The sequence below is a fragment of the Gastrolobium bilobum genome, unplaced genomic scaffold (assembly GCF_033153095.1).
Source record: "Gastrolobium bilobum isolate Gb01-03AN ecotype WA unplaced genomic scaffold, APGP_CSIRO_Gbil_v1 utg3711, whole genome shotgun sequence".
Lineage (NCBI taxonomy): Eukaryota > Viridiplantae > Streptophyta > Magnoliopsida > Fabales > Fabaceae > Gastrolobium > Gastrolobium bilobum.
Genome location: NW_026899314.1, coordinates 62872 through 80104, shown reverse-complemented (window position 1 = coordinate 80104; position 17233 = coordinate 62872). Strand labels below are relative to the sequence as shown.

Below are 17233 nucleotides of genomic sequence, written 5' to 3'. Positions count from 1 at the left end.
TCACCCTCAACTGAGCCAATTTTTTCTTTTTCATCATTTTATTACTTGTACGACTAGTGCATTTGCTAAACGTCCAACAAGTTTTTGGCGCCGTTGCCGGGGAATTTGTTTTTCAACACTAACTGATACTATAGAATTCTGAGATTGAATCCTTTTATTTTCAGTATTTTAGTTTATGTTAAATTTCTGGTCAATTTTGATTCTGGTACATGCGAGGTACACTTGATCCAAATTTGTTGTTATATGATCCAGAATTAGAAAGGACATTGAGGAAGCACAAAAGGGCAGCCAGGCAAAGGAGACAGTTGCAAGAAATTGGTGAATCAAGTACGGTTAATCAGGAAGATATAATGGCAGAGAATCACAGACCACCACCACCACAGAGGACACTGGGAGAGTACATGACTCCTGCAGTGGTTCCTCCAATTGGGAGTGTTGTGCGCCCAACAGTGGAGCCCAACAACTTTGAATTGAAGCCTGCTTTGATACATTTGGTGCAGAAGGATCAGTTTGCTGGAACCAGTGCGGAGGACCCTTACTTGCACATAGAGAACTTCCTATTGTTAAGTGATACTGTGAAGATAAACGGTGTCACAAGAGATGCAATTCTGTTGAGACTATTCATTCATTCACTGACGGATGATGCAAGGAGATGGCTGCAATCATTGCCACAAGGAAGTATAACAACTTGGGATGATTTGCAAACCAAGTTCTTGCAAAGGTTTTTCTCAGCATCCAAGAGGGCCAAGTTGAAGGATGAAATTACAAGCTTTAAGCAGAAAGAGCCAGAATCTATTTATGAGGCTTGGGAGAGATTCAAGACTTTGTTGAGGAAATGTCCACAGCATGGAATTGAGGCATGGCAACAAGCAGCAATCTTCCTGCAAGGAATGACCACTAACACTAGAACCTTGGTGCATGCCACTGCTGGTGGATCATTGACTACCAAGACCCCTCAAGAAGCCTTGGATATCTTTGAGTCATTAGCATCTCAAGAATTTGATAATGCTCCAGTGGCTGACAGAAGGACAGGAATTATCAGGTTGGATGGGTATGATGCTTTGTTGGCAAGGAATGATCAACTGATGCAGACACAGAGACAACAACAGCAACAATTAGATACCCTTATTAAGCAACTCTCTTCACAAAAGGTAGCTTATGTGGAAACAAAGAGTGTATGTGCTATCTGTGGTAAGGGCCATGTGACAGAGGAGTGTGATTATGGGGGATCATCAGAACAAGCAGAGGTGAATGGAGTGTGGTATGATCAGAATAATCAAAGGAACTACAACAATCAGGGAAACTTGTACGACTAGTGCACTTGCTAAACGTCCAACAATCATTGTGATCACCATTATGGTTACCAATTCGAATATTATGAGTAGAAGAATTAACTGGTTCAGAAGAGTGGTTAGGGTTACGGTCCGAACCTGAATCGTGCACACGAGTTTCCAAACCCATCACTGCAGCATGAATTTGCTGAAGCTGAGAGTTGAAAGTTGCAATCTGTGCCTGATGTCCAAGCGTTGCTCCATGCAAAGCCTAAAAGTCTCGAACTCTTCTGCAAGTTCTTGCACCCTCATGGTTACAAGTGATGGAGAAGCCGTGAAAGCACCAATTGATAAGAGAAGAACTTTTATTGAAGAACAAAGAACGATTTTATTCAAGATGATCCTTTCTGTTTCAAGCAATGTATATATATATACACAACTAACTAACTTCCTCAACTAACTAACCAACTTTCTAATTACAATAAAGGCCCTAACTACTTTTACACATCAACAGGCCTGGAAGTCCACCGCAATTTTCGTGCAGTTTACAACATCACTTGTTTTGCATTCAAAGCTTGACATTCATGTGGAAGTAATTTACTGCGGTAAGCACGAGTTAGCACAAAACTCTGTTAATTAGAAGTAAAGTAAAAATTCTCTATCAGCCTTCTATGTTTTCTAGATTAAGTTCTTTTCTTAGTACTGCATAGCAAAAAAATCGAGCAGAAGCAAATGTGTCCTACGAACATCAAACATTCATTTTTTATCTGGTTTTTTACTTAACGTGGACCGTATGCGTTGTTGTATGCATTTTCGACCTTTTGTTAGATTAGATTAGGCAACTCAAACATTGGCACAAGATGTTTCGAAAAAATAACGTTGCTGCGAGTCAAGCTATCTTGGATTAGAGGCCCATGGTCGTGTACGAGGCGTTGTAAGGAGGGAAATAGAAAAATATTGTCACAACCAGTTGTTACTTGTAGGGTTTACATGTTATGGTGATTTGTCCATGCATTTCATGACAACATTAATGTTAATACGGTTAATGGTGATGGGGTTTGGTAAAGTGTTAATAGCTGCTATCCTTTTAAACAAAATAAAAATATTGAAGAGTTAATTAGATTCATTAAGAATGAGAGTGATATAACTATGGAGTTTGGTGTAGTTGGTAAAGTAAGTTGAATATAGGTATATTATGCTTTGAATATAGGTATATTATGCTTCCAGTGAAGGTATTTGAAACATGGTGAATACACTTTATGATTAAGTAAGTTTGTTTTAATTGGAATTAATTTTACGCTTAATAAATGTAGAAATATCTTGTGGTCTTATTAAAAAGAATATTTTGAAAGATATAAAGCTAAATTTTTAAATTTGCACTTTTATTTTTAAGAAACAACTAACTGATTTTAATAAATAAAGTATTATGTGGGAGAGGAACATAAGAAACAACATGAAAATTAGGCTTGGCAAAAATGAGCCAACCCATCGGGTTGGCTCGTAACCCGGCTAAAATGAGCTGGGTTGGGTTAGGGAAAATCAGTTAGTAACTCGAGTCAGCCCAACTCGTTTCAGCTCGAAAAAAATCGAGCCAACCTACGGGTCAAACGGGTTGGCTCGTGGGTTATGTTTGTTTTTTAATATAAAAATATAAAAATTAATGAAGGTAAAGTGGAAAGCTAAAACCTAAAATCCCAATTCCAAAGACCCAAACGAAAATACCTTGCAGATGCCAATAAGTCCAAAATCGTGCATTAAGGACCTTTTTTATAGTATGTGTAACAGTGTGAATGTGGTGCCAACTGCCAATAAGTCCAAGTTCAAATGCAAAAGGAATTTTCTATGGTTTATCTGTATAATGTCTTTGTATTGAATGAATTAATAATTTAGGGGGGAAAATTTAGAAGGTACAACATCAATGAAATTTTTTTTTTCTATTTTTTCGAGCCAACCCTAACCCGACTCGGGTCGGGTTTGGTTGAGTTTTCTAGCTCGTTTATTTTTTGAGCCAACCCTAACCCGGCTCCTTTTTTCAGGTTGAACGCGGGTTGGGTCGGGTTGAGGCGGGTTGACCCGTTTTGGCAACCCTAATGAAAATACAAACAGATAGAGCCGTCTAAATTTTTACATTCTGTAAATTAGGTACATGTTGAAAGGTGAAATACTTTGTAAGTAAAACTGATCATTAATTTTTTTTTATTTGATAAATGTTTGAGATGAGAATCCTTCTAAGCAAGATATATAAAGTTCTTTTTTCAAAAATTTATCAAAACAGCCCTAAATATAAAGGAAAAAGTGTTTGTCATTTTAAAGGATGTAAAATTATGTCATTTTAAGAGAGAGAAAGAGATAGATAAAAGAGGAGTGAGAGTTGATAAAAAAATAAAAGTGCGGGTCCTATCTTTTGTGAGAGTGAAAGGATATAAGTTGTGTCATTTAAAAGGATAAACACTTTTTCCAAATATAAAATACAATGCAAGAACATAAGTAATTTGAGCTATTACCAACCTCCGAGGATTTGAGTGATAAAGTTTAAAGAAAAGACTAGTGCAGTACCCGTGCGATGCACGGAGGAAAAAGATCAAAATCTTTTTCGGCGTCTGTCGTCGCTTAATCGCTAAAAAAAGAATCATGTTAATATTTTGTGCTATCTAGGGAGGTGAAACAGCCACAACCCTGACATAGGAATTTGTTTTTATCTACCACAAACAAAAACTGTCACATACTCTATATTTGATTATTTTCATATACATCAATGCATACAACATCTAAAGTGATGAAAATATGAGATGGAGATTGTCCTACCAGAAGAAAATATCAAAAAATGAGGAAAAGTTCTTGCAGAAATTATCAGCCGTGTATACGCTCAATCAATAATAAGATATCTTAGTATACAGAAATGCATATAACAGCAACAATGGTGATATGCATTTTGTCTTAACAAATAGAAATGACCCAAACATGAGCCAAATTTGTTGCACTCAATACTATCCAGCACCATTAATCGCACCCTTCAAAGACAAAAGAAAAATAAAACATGAAAAAAAAACAAATATCCTGCAAATAAACACGACTATGAGTACAATATTAAATAAACTTTCTCCTCTATATTAGTCTTCAATAATTTTCATTGATTCAAAATACTACAAAATAAAATCAATTAAAACACATGAATAAAAAAATTAAATTTTTTGCTTAACATGAAGGAAATAATTACAGTAAATAAAAATGAAAATCAGAAAACATATCAACACCCTTGTATAGGCACATACCAAACATCTACTCTCCTATGATGATGCAAAACCAAATAAACTATATTAATCTCTGAAATACTTCCTTGTAGACAACATTAATGGTGCTATTTGTAACATTCCCATCATCATCAAGTATTAAAATTTTCAATCCTTGTTTGCTTTTTACCCTTGATAGTGCAACATATAATTGCCCATGAGTGAAGACAGGCTTAGGAAGATAAACACCAACATGAGAAAGTGACTGTCCTTGAGATTTATTGATAGTCATTGCAAATGAAACGACCAGGGGAAATTGTCTTCTTTGAAAATTTACTGGGAACACATGGCTTGATGGGCTCATTGTCATTCTAGGAATTAGGACAGTTTTTCCTATGTTGCTTCCTGTAAGAACAGTTGCCTCAACAACTCGGTTGCCTAATCTTGAAATAAGCAATCTTGTGCCGTTGCGCAATCCTCTTGATTGATCGATATTTCTCAAAAGCATAACAGGCACATTAACCTTCAGAGTTAATTTATGGTTAGGAATTCCTGAACATGAGAAGGTACTTAAAATCTCAGGAGAAAATTCGACATCCTCGAGTTCAGAATGATGATCCTGCTTCAAGACATTATCTGAACTAAGATATATTTTTTCTTCACCTGGAATCAAAGACATTAGGAGATCGTTTAACACGGCAACATCTACTAATTTAAGAGTTAAAATTGCACGTTCTTTAAAGAACGTGGGATCTAACAAATTATCCAATACTTTTGGGTAAACAAAATCAATCAGATCTGAGAGTGGATGTTCTGATTCTTTAATTAATAATCCATCTGGAATGGTGATAATAGATTCTCCATCCACATCATCTCCAAGATCACCATCCCCTACTTTAAGAAGCCATTCAGAAAAATGTTTTATCTCCATCAAATTTTGAATGCCACCTCCTGAATTTAGGCGCATGTTCTTGGTTAAAGTTAATAACTGACAATGGGACCAAAGAGGGGAAGAATTAATGGTGGCATTCACTATCTCTTGCCTGCTGCCATGACGAATAACAGGTAATATTTGGCGAAAGTCACCTCCCAAAACCACAACCTTTCCACCAAATGGCTTATCAACACAACATGCATCAGAAAATCTAAGAACATCTCTAAGTGTTTTGTCCAGAGCCTCAAAGCAAAATCTGTGTACCATTGGTGCTTCATCCCAAATGATTAACTTTGTTTTTTATAGTAACTCAGCAAGCGTAGAATTTTGCTTTATGTTACATGTTGAGTCCTCAGTAATTTGAATAGGAATACGAAATCTAGAATATGTTGTTCTTCCTCCGGGAAGCAATTCCGCTAGAAGTAACATTGAGAACAATTTCAGCTTTTGATCGAACATATGCTGACAGAGTATTCCAAATAAATGTTTTGCATGTGCCACCAAAGCCATAAAGAAAAAAGAATCCTCCAGTGCATGTGGATATTGCCGAAATGATTTTGTCAAAAACAATTCTCTGCTTATCTGTAAGAGATTTCATTAATCTTGCATGCTCTTCCATCAATGACGATCTGTCATACAATAATTCATCAAGCACCAATTTATTTTGAACATCAAACAAAGATGGGCTATTTATCTGATGCATTGATGGGTAATCATTTAGACTTCTACCATTGTTTTGCAGTATTTTATCAATCTCAGAAAGGGCTGTGTTTTTTATATACTCTTCAGAAACAATAGCATCTGATCAAACACAAAGGGAAGACAAAATACAATTAAGGGAGAAATTCAAACATTTAAAAGAATAAGAAAAAGAACAAAATAGTAAGAATGCGGGAAAAAAAACATCACGTCAATATATATATATATATATATTCTTCATTACGATAATTATGTAATAATTGATTTCAAAATTACTGCCAGGATAGTATAAAATAAATAAATACGAACAACCAATACGTTTAAATGATTAAATGCGTCGGAAACAAATACCTTCACGTCCAGTATTTTTTCGATGACGATAAAGAATATCTTCAGATAGGAATTTCCAACATGTTTCCCACACATGTTCAGGTCTAGCCATGGAGTTGCTAAACAACAATAGAGCAAATAGATTTCGAAGATAAGAAGCAGAACCCCACATATTTGCCTCCTTAATCACATCAATATATTCATTGTCATCATCCAAAAGTCCGAGAGAATAGCATGCATCCTTAAATGTAGGAAAAAGCACGCCATTGATTGTTCTCAAACCATCGTAACTTGTACACCCCTTTTGAATATTCAGAAGGATTCAAAGATAAGAATCTTCTCCATTATTAGCTGAAAAATGATTTATTCTTTCAATTGAAAATCCTTTCTTTCTCGGGTGCCATTCTTGCGCATCTTCTCTATAAACAAACTGAGTAGGAAACTTGGCATAAGTAAGATGCCTACCTTCTGGATATTTTTTATTTGCATCCATCCAGGACTCAAAAATTGATCCTGTATACTCGGTTTTTGTCTTTACATCAGCTATCGAAGCACCATCCCTAAAAATAACATTTTTTTCATTGGGCAGGTGAAATGGCAATCTTTGAACTGAGGGGTATCTGCAATGAATATCGAAACCAAAAAATCTCCATGCAGCTTCACATGTAGATACATATCTATCATATATAAAATGTCGAATAAAAGAAGGTCGAAAAATTATTCTAAAATAATACGGGAAAAAATAATGGACATGATTTTCATTACCTACAGTCATAGAACATTTTAATTTCATCAAGAGTTGAATCAGAATGATGTATAGCAGCTGTAACTCGATCATTTCCCTTGTGAATATATTTGAAAAGGTATTTAACTGCATTGCTCTGGCAAGTGTATTCAACATTGATATGAGCTTGATACTTTAAAAGAAGCTTTGCATTGTAGGGCACAACATAACTGTTATCTAGTTCAACACCATTTTTAACAAAACCCTCCCATCATTTTTTTCTCTTATAATGAGGGAATCTGTCATCGTCAACAACAGTACGGGTACAGAAGTTTTTGGGAAATCGCTTTGAACACTTTCCATCCTTCATGCAAGGAGAATTGTAATTCTCAGGACCACATGGACCATGCATCATATAACTTGTGACAGCTGCAAATAATGAAGGATCGGTATCTTTATCAGGAATTTCTGTTGAAATCAATTTATCAATATCCCCTCCATTATCAGGCTTATGTGAAGGATGCAAAAACAATAGAATATGAGCATGAGGAAGACCACGCTTTTGGAATTCAATTGTACATACATCTGTGAAATATAAGAATAAATCAATAAGAAAAATAACAAAATATAGAACGTTACATATATTCATTTCGGGGGATAAAGAAAAATGACTTAAAACAATAATTGAACTATTATCCACTTTTAACATAAAACTCAAAAAAAAATATATATATATATATATATATATATATATATAATGTTTAAAAGATACATATATGCATTCACTCTGTCAAGAACTTGTTCCTTTCTTAAATCATGAAGCAATTGGTTTAATTTGAACTTGAATACTCTGCAAAGAATGTCTGGCCGATCTTCAGCGTTGAGGATCCTGGCTTTAATAAATCGTGAAATTTCAGGCCACTTAGGATTGCACGTAATTGTTATAAAAAGATGAGGATATCCAGCCCAACGACAAATTGCAAATGCATCCTTACAGTTCTCCGCCATATATCTAGGTCTTCCTGTGAAAGAAGAAGGACTAATTATTTGCTTACCCATTCTAATTGTTGCATCTTCACCTTTGTCAAAAGCATTGAGTACATTTTGATACAAGTTTTCTCTTAGATGAACTTGGTTAAAACGAATAAACGTAAGACGTTCATTCTCTATCATAGTGTAAGCATCAACCAAGAATTGTTGGAATAATTTTCTCGAGTGACGGAGAATTTTGGACTCCCCAGATCTTATCTGAAGTCTAAATGAAAAGAATTCCCTCATGCTGATGGTTAGTCTTGCCCTTGTTTTATTACAGGAAATTGAAGAACGTTGGACATCATCACAATACCCATCTTCACCGTATGGAAATAACAAAGGATACTGCAAGCCCAGGTATAATGGATGCTTCACATCTATACGCTGCAAAATATTGTTTTGGGTCTCAACAATGATATCCCTCTCACCCATGGCGCTATCAATATCTCCAACTATCAAAGCAGCAACCTCAGATGCAGATGGAAGATTATAAACCCTTCCATCACTGCCACGCCTTCGAATAAGCCTCAACCTAACACCATTCAAGGCATCATCATGGTAACGGTCTTTGGGGTATCAGAAAGATTGGGCAATACTATTGTGTTTATCTAACATATCCTTCAATGACGTCACAATTTCAGGATCTAGCATATCTTCATTATTTTTAGATCTGCAACGATATTAGAAAAAATTGTTAAATAAAACAATGACAAATAATGCATTATAAAAAGAAGAAAGTATCAAAAAATAATAGAAACTACAATACCTTAAGCAACCCAGTCTGTTGTCAACTTCAGAGTCTGATGATCAATGGGAAGAAGGCTGCCCATTAAATGATAAACCTGACCTCCAACCCGAAAATAGTAAGGTCTAGAACCTGAACTTACTGACCCATCAACTTTTCCTCCAAAAGATGTGAAGGAAAAAATCATGTTGTATGCTCTTATATTGCGTAAAAAATGACGACTCGATTTTGTTGAGTTACTGTGTAGTTGAAGCAATGCATCTGGAGCAACTTTTAACAAAGGAAGTTTAACTTTTCCATTCGCGCAACACATACTAAATTCTTGTTTGCTTGCTTTGCAATCTTTCTTAATTCGCTCCTCATACCACATATGTGCTCCACAATGAACACAAACAAAAGTAGGATCCCCAACATCCCAATAATCTATACATACACAAAAGGTTAGAACCAAAAATTACAAAATAACATAACAAATAACGTTGAAAAGTAAAAAAGACCTACCATGGTCAATATTAAGAGTGGAAAAGCTTTGTTGAAGCTGGTCTGTATTAGAGATATAGGAAGTGCATATTTAAAAATTTAAAAATATTTGTAAAAACATATATGCAAACAAAATCTTTGGGGAAATACAGGACAACATGCACATGGGAACTGACTTTGTGAACAGGCACCAGTAAAAGTGCAACTTGGAGAACAATCAATTGGAGAATTATATTGCATCCTAAAATAACAAAAAATGTTACACAGTCTAAAATATATAAATACCAAAAGTATATAGCTAAATATGTTAATATTTAATTAGATGAACATTGTACCTCGTTGATCGGTTTTCCGTGTATAACTCAGTTTGAGTCGAGCGCATAGACATATCATTTGTGACCTCAATTTCTAGTTAAGCAATTAAAAAGTGTAATTGATAATAAATTATTGCAAACACAATGAGGAAAAATATTGAATTTAACATTTTAAATGAATGGATCCAAACTACCTGACAAATCAGACATCATGCGGATATTGAGACCCTTTCTAGATTGTTTAGAATGATTTTTCTGCCACATTATGTTCTTGCGCCTTAGTCTAGCATTTTTGCTATCTAAAAAGTTGTGCAGAACATATTTCCATATTACTACAACTGTAAATAAATATGCAAAAAAATTGTTTCAAACAAATTAACGATTTAATTTAAAAACATACCTTGATACGGATTTGAATCATTAATGTTGTCCGCGTTGGAGGAGGAATCATTTGAATTTGTTATGGGATTGCTCAATTCAAATCGTCTTTTTTGTGACAACAAAATTATATGTTTTTGGTAAACAGTAAACCCAAATAATTAAAATTTTTATGGAAAGAAATAAATGATGAAGAAAACTGACCTGCCAATAGACGTGGCAGAGAGCGGAGTAAGATTTTCCAGAGTGGATGAATAGGTTCCATTGCAATTTTCAGGCGAAGAATTTAAGATGACAGCATTAAAGGATGCGTTATTTCTTCTATTATGCACAGGAGTTGCTGTTTATCAACCATCACATTCAAAAGAAAAAAAAGCAGTAACCAATAATTTTATTTAGTGAAACATTGTAGGGAGAAAAAAAAAAGAAAATCGCAAAATAGTTACGTACCATTAGAAATATCCCAAAGAGGTTGTCTAGAGCCGCTGCCTGCATTGTGTATATTTTTCCTTTGATTGGCTCTGGTTTGTTAAGACAGAGCAAGAGTAACTCTCAAGAATACTTAAAAAAAATAACGTGCTTGATGTTTGTCAAGGAATACTTAACAAACCAAAACTTACCTGCTAACAGAGAAGTAAGATAACAGAGTAATATTTTCCACCGTAGACTGTAAGGAAGAATTACGATATGCAGGGGAAGAACTACAACATTCATTCGACCCACGTGTGTTCCTTCTCTTTTGCGAAGGATTTTCTATTTAGGATGAATGTTTACTCATAACGGAAAGCAAACGTCCAGGACACAGAAATCACAGCTTTCAAGTGGCAAGAAAATGTTGTGAAAGTTTAGTAAAATAGCAATTCAAACTTTACGGAAATGGAAGAGCAAGGATCTCAATCAAACCGGACATATGGTTAAAGATAAAGAATTGAAAAAAAAATTATTTTGAAACAATAGTTATATTAATGCAAATCGGTTGAGTAGCTTAAAAAGATTTTGTTTCAACTTAATTTCTGATTACTGATTACTGATGTCAAGATGCGAGGATAGATAATAGGTTGGTAGATTTTTTATTTTTTTTTTGGTATCCAAGTGGATTTTCTTTTTAATTAACGTTACGTATTCCAGTTCTGAAACCTAGTGTTTCATAATTATGCAAGCAGTCGTTGCTACGTGTTTTCCAATTCAGTTAGTGGAGTTACATTAGCGCATCTGATCTATTATAACTATCATTATTAATCGCTAAAAATATGCCAACTTTATTGATCTATGCATTTGTGGTGTTGCATTAATGCATGTCTAGTGTAATTATCATTATAATTTGCGCATAAACATGCAAACTGCAACAAAGCATTTACCAAGTGCACATAATGATTGTTTTAGGACGGGTTGATGATCCAAAAGTCACTGGATATAGGCATGCCTTTAAATATGAAATACCTTTTTATCTAAATTATTATATTGAATATTAGAATCTCTTTTATTTTGTATTTTCAATTTGTTTGATATATTTTGTTTCGATAATTACAGGCAATAATAAAATTTATTTTATTTGCTTTTTCAACTCATTTTATAAATACATCAAACATGTTTTTGATATCATCAGAAAGGTTTTTTCCTTGTTATATGGGAAAATCTATCCATACAGAGTCAAAAGAAATACATAGAGAAGTAAATGCAAAATTCCTATATCAGCAAAGAAATATATAATGCATATTTTATATTTCCCAATACCATAAATAGATTGATTTAACTTGTTGACTTCACACAATACACAAATTAGAAATTCATTTAACCATCTTAAAAATAAAATAAAAAACGCAGTAGAAAAGGGTTACATCTGTCAATAACTGATCACTCTAAAAACTTAAACTGTCAGCATTCTACAGAAAAATTTTAGTTCAACATCTGCTTTGCAATTTTCACATTCAATTCCATAATCATCGAAATCTTCATCAAATATCCATGGGGACCGTTGAATTAAAACTTTTAGCAGTTTGCATCGGCTGGAATGGCAGAATGATAAGTTATGTTTTGCAACAACTTCCCTACGCACCCACATAGATTGTATCATAGATTTTACACGGTTTCTGCATGGTTTTAATTTTCCAGAAGCATCCAACGAACGAAATTGATCAAATCCAAGGGTTCTTTGCTCTTCATCTTCTGCGCACATCATAATCATGCTATACATATACATAGCATCATCATGACCATTCAGAGCAACAATTTTAAAGTTTTCAAAAGCCAAGGCGATTGCATTTGAAGTTGATTTTTCTCTGAAATATTCAAGCATTCCTTCGCGGTACATGATTTCAGGGTTTCTACTTTCCTTGCAACGCTTCAAAAAATATGCCTGAAGTTCCTTTTTGAACTGTTCCTCTGGCGACAATTTCCACTCGAATACCTTTCTCGACTTCAATGATGCGTCTTCATTTGGATAACTAACCTCTACATAATGACGAAATGGTCTTTCTCGATTAATCCATTGAAGAGGTTCCAACGCAAACTTGTCCAACGAAGAATTTTGATACACATAATCCTGTTCAGCAAGACGAAGAAATTCTTTGTAGGTTAGTTTGATGTTGGAAATATCTTCTATGGAATTAAAGGCGGCCTTTCCAAATATTTTCAATAATAAATCTGTGGGTAGAGAGTCGATAGAAGGATTTTATTGTGAAAGAATGAACTATTCAATTGGAGACACAACTCTTCGGTTATCATTTCAAACACCAAACAATGTGATCCTTCCGTTTGTCCTTTCAAATTCCATTCTTTGTTAATAATTTTTATAAGCCATAACAACCTTGTTCAAGGTCTGTAATTAATGGAATGCCACATTCGAAGAAGAAAATGGTCTTTTATTTAAACACACTTGATGATGCTATACATAAAATGATGTTTTCATTATTATTGCCATAAAATATCGTGAAAAATAATGTTTGTCTTTAATGGATAGTTCAATTCCAAAGTATGCAGATATCTATTCGTTTTCAGATGCTATCCATTTTCCTTTTCATTTTATTCGATATTATTGTAATATAACTAAGTATGACTGTATTTAATAGTCTGTAAATTTCCAATGCAGACAACCTTTGTTAATAATCATGTTTCGGTTCCACCGTTATATCATAATCAAATTAATGAGTGATTGATTTTTTTCTTTACGCACTATGAAGTATAATTTTTAGACGAATTTCCTAAGTATTGGATTATTATTTCACAATACATTTTCATACATAAAGGATTTTTTTTAAACAATAAATTATCAATTAGGAATTATAAATTAAAATATTGGAATTTCATACAACAGCAGAAATTTCACCGTCCTATTTTTTATTTCATGCACGTGCAGAAATTTTATCAGATTACTTGACTCCTTTGTAAAATACAAAATTTGTAATACAAAGAGGCATTCGAAAACAGAGAAAACAACAAACACTAAAAGTAAATTATGGTCCATTTCAAATTTGGAATGATTATTTCTTGAAATTCATCACTCTCAAATCTTCATCTCTGCACCAAGCATAATATCCAAAGTACGCACAAGCATAAAGCTATCCCTTCCAATACGAAGAAAATCCTTACAGCTTTGTTCGATGTTGCATAGATCACGGATATTATCTGCCACCACTCTAGAAAAAATCTCCAATAATATTTCATCCGGAAGAGATTTAATTGACTTAAGTATCGGCTCCTCAATCCTTGCTCGCTTTGTAGAAGACATATCCAAAAATCTCCTCAATCCTTGCTCGGTGATATAGTTCTATATATCAGGATATTACATTACATAATACAGTTACCTTATGGGAATTCGAAATCACTTTAATATTTTGCACTTTCCAACTATGCATGTTTTAAAACAGAAGTATCTGTTAATATGATTATTTTATGTTCAACAGATTCATGATTAAAGTAGGTGACGATCATTCCAAAGCAACATTGGGGTTCGTTTGTATTGATGTTGAATATGAAGCGTTCTGTTCAATACATACACAAATCCTTGGAAAACATAAAAACGAAAAAAAATGAACGTGCGAAACATATCAAATTCTATCAGTTGCAATATGACATTTCAACATTATCTATTCAAATGACCTTTCCGCATCTTCCACCATTAAAATGTCTAAGAATTTATCAGTACAATTTGTCAGCAAGCATAATCTCAATCGAACGTTTAAAAGTATAAGAATCAGATGCAATATCACGAAATTGCTTATAGGTTAGCTGCACATTTAAAATGTCACAGACAGTTTGAGCATTAACTCGTGCAAAAATTTCGATTAAAATATCGTTCGACATAGTTTAGAGGCTTTCATTTCCACCTCCACCTCTGCGCACCCTCTTTCTATTATTGGACTTGTTGGAGTGATTTGAAGTAGTTGATTTACCCATATAACTAAGGTGAGGGGTTTTTGGTGGAAAAAAAAGATGTTTAAATGATTCATCCGAGAGATAGATTATATAACATGCATGCCACCGACATCAGGTGATACATGAGCTTTATAATCATAAATACAGATTATAATTAATATTGCTAAGATCAATGTCAGTTGACTACATCAGTAATTCGACTTTTTGTAATACAAATTGAAAAGAGTGTGTTGTCATCAGTTAATATTCTGCATCGATGGGTTTCCGGACTCTATGCAACGTTTCAAGAACAACAACTGCATCTCCATGTTGAACCTTTTCTGCGGACACAGTTCAAACGCGTACAATTCATAGAAGTAGATTTTTTTTGCACCATTTGTGATCTCCATAGTCAACGTTGAAGCAAACTTCATGGGAAATCCATTGCAGGTACTCCTTATCAAACTTGTCCAAAGCCACGTGTTTATACACGTTATCACGTTTTGCAAGACGCCTAAATGATTTGCACGTTAACTTCATGTTGCATGTGTCCTGAAGGGAATGTGACGCCACCAATTCAAATATTTTCTCCAACAACTCTGTTGGGATGGATTGGATGTTAGACGTCGAGCGTTCCATCAAAGTATTTACAAAAAAAAAAAAAAACTCAAAGTCGCAAAGTTACGGTAGAGACGGTTCTGGAAACTTGTATGAGATAGAAGGGCTCTGCAATCAATCTTTATCCATACTTATAAATATTAAACCAACACTTTGCTTCAGAATACAAAGTACCAACCGATTCATTAATATGACTACAAAGTATATTACACTGTAAAAACCACAAAAGGCATTAATTATGAATAAGAAACGATCCAACATATGCATTAAGATTATTGATGCTTATTTCAAATAAGTGCATTTATAACTTTACAATAAAAACAGACCCATATACAAAAAAATAAAACAAAAAACAAAAAAAGAACAATTAGAGGCCAATGTAACTAAAATTCCAAAAAACAATTTTTGGTCCAACAACTTGTCTCCATTGCAACATCAACACTACAGAGTCAATGCAGAAAAAATACGCTCTATAAATACCAAAAATAAAAGATATCAGAATAATTAATACAAAGTATTCAACAGTTCTCCTTCTCAAGTTTAATTTTTTTTGCTTGGTAGAACAACAGAGCACATGAATTCATCGTCAACAACATCATTTTCCTTCACCGATGGGGTCAACGAAGACAAAGAAACCTCATCGACATCCGCACTATCACACGTCTGACTCTCAACATCCTGGAACTGTACACAGCACAATTGAACCAAATTAATTTAACATATCAAACATTAACATAAAAAATATAGTACAAATAATTTTTACATACCGCAGTTGCTTGAGAAACAGTAGATGCAATAACTTTTTCGCAAGCACCATCGAACATTTGTTCATCCTTTACAAAAATATTGTTTTTTTAACACATACGATTGTGGATAAATCAGCTGCCAAAATAAAATCACATACTGTACACATCTTATGAAAAATAAATAACATACATTTTGATCTACTGCTGAATTTACGAAAGATGCGATAATAGTTTCGCTGTTACAAACTCTGGAAATTTGATATTTTGGCTCATGGTATGAGTCCAAATTATTTTTCTTCAAGCTGACCTTAAATAACATCGATTTATCCTTAAGAACATCAAGTTCTACCGGATATTGCTCCAAATCAGAACCCTGAAATGAAAGTAACAAAAAAAAAAGAAAAAAAACTTCAGTAAATAAATTGTGAATGAGAACGTCGATATTGATAAACAAAAATAACTACACAATCCCTTTTAAAATGCAGCTTGCGTAAATCAGCAGCACTCATTAACAGTAGAGAAACACAATCTTTATCAAACAGTATGAAAGACGCAGAATCTGTGTTATCCATAACCCTAACCTCAACAAAAAATCTAGCAAACAGAAAACATGGATTAACTGAATTCCCCAACATGATTTAATGAAATTCTAACAGATGACATCATCTCAATTTTCCTTACTTTGGATAATAATCAGCCCAATGCTTTTCACAATTTTTACAATACCACTTTTCAAAATCTTCACACACAGAATAAGGACACTTCTTACAGCATTATCGATTGTCCCAATAAGTAATGCACGTGAGACCTGCCATAGATAAACTCAGAGCATTATCTATTTAGAGTTAACCATAATAGACTCCATCCATATATCCAGAAAGTACTGTTATAATCAAGAAACATACCTCCCTTTAATTCTTAATGTCACTAATAGACTTTCGATCTGTATCTTTCAGAAAATCATTCTCCAATGAGTACGAAGACTGACTGGACAATTGAGTCAATCTCTGACTACTCTCAATATGGTCAGACAAAAGCCTTCACGAAAATAATTTTATTAAAATTAATCTGTTAAAAAATCAGAACAAATACGTCGTTGCATTTTAAATATATGCCAAACCTTTTCCGGAAGTTAATGACCTCGGGTACATTAGAATCCATAAGAATCCGGGTAGTATATTTTGTATTCGATATTCCATTTTTCCCTAACAGAATTTTTAAACCACAACATAAACAGAAACCAATACGTCAGAGTTTAAAAACAAAACTCAGAAAAAAAAACACAAACATAGTTATCGGCCAAAACTAAAATATCATATAACAAACCTCTGAAACCCTTAATCCTCGCAAACTGAATTATGATAACAATCTGAGGAGAG

The 17233-nt window shown here is 33.9% G+C and overlaps 1 non-coding gene across 1 annotated transcript; it reads right to left on the bottom strand.

The window, feature by feature from the left end:
* Nucleotides 1–746: 746 nt before the first annotated feature.
* On the bottom strand, nucleotides 747–853 carry LOC133289451 (small nucleolar RNA R71). Its single transcript, XR_009748493.1, has one exon. It is a non-coding gene; the product is annotated as a small nucleolar RNA R71 (small nucleolar RNA).
* Between the last annotated feature and the right edge of the window lie 16380 nt (nucleotides 854–17233).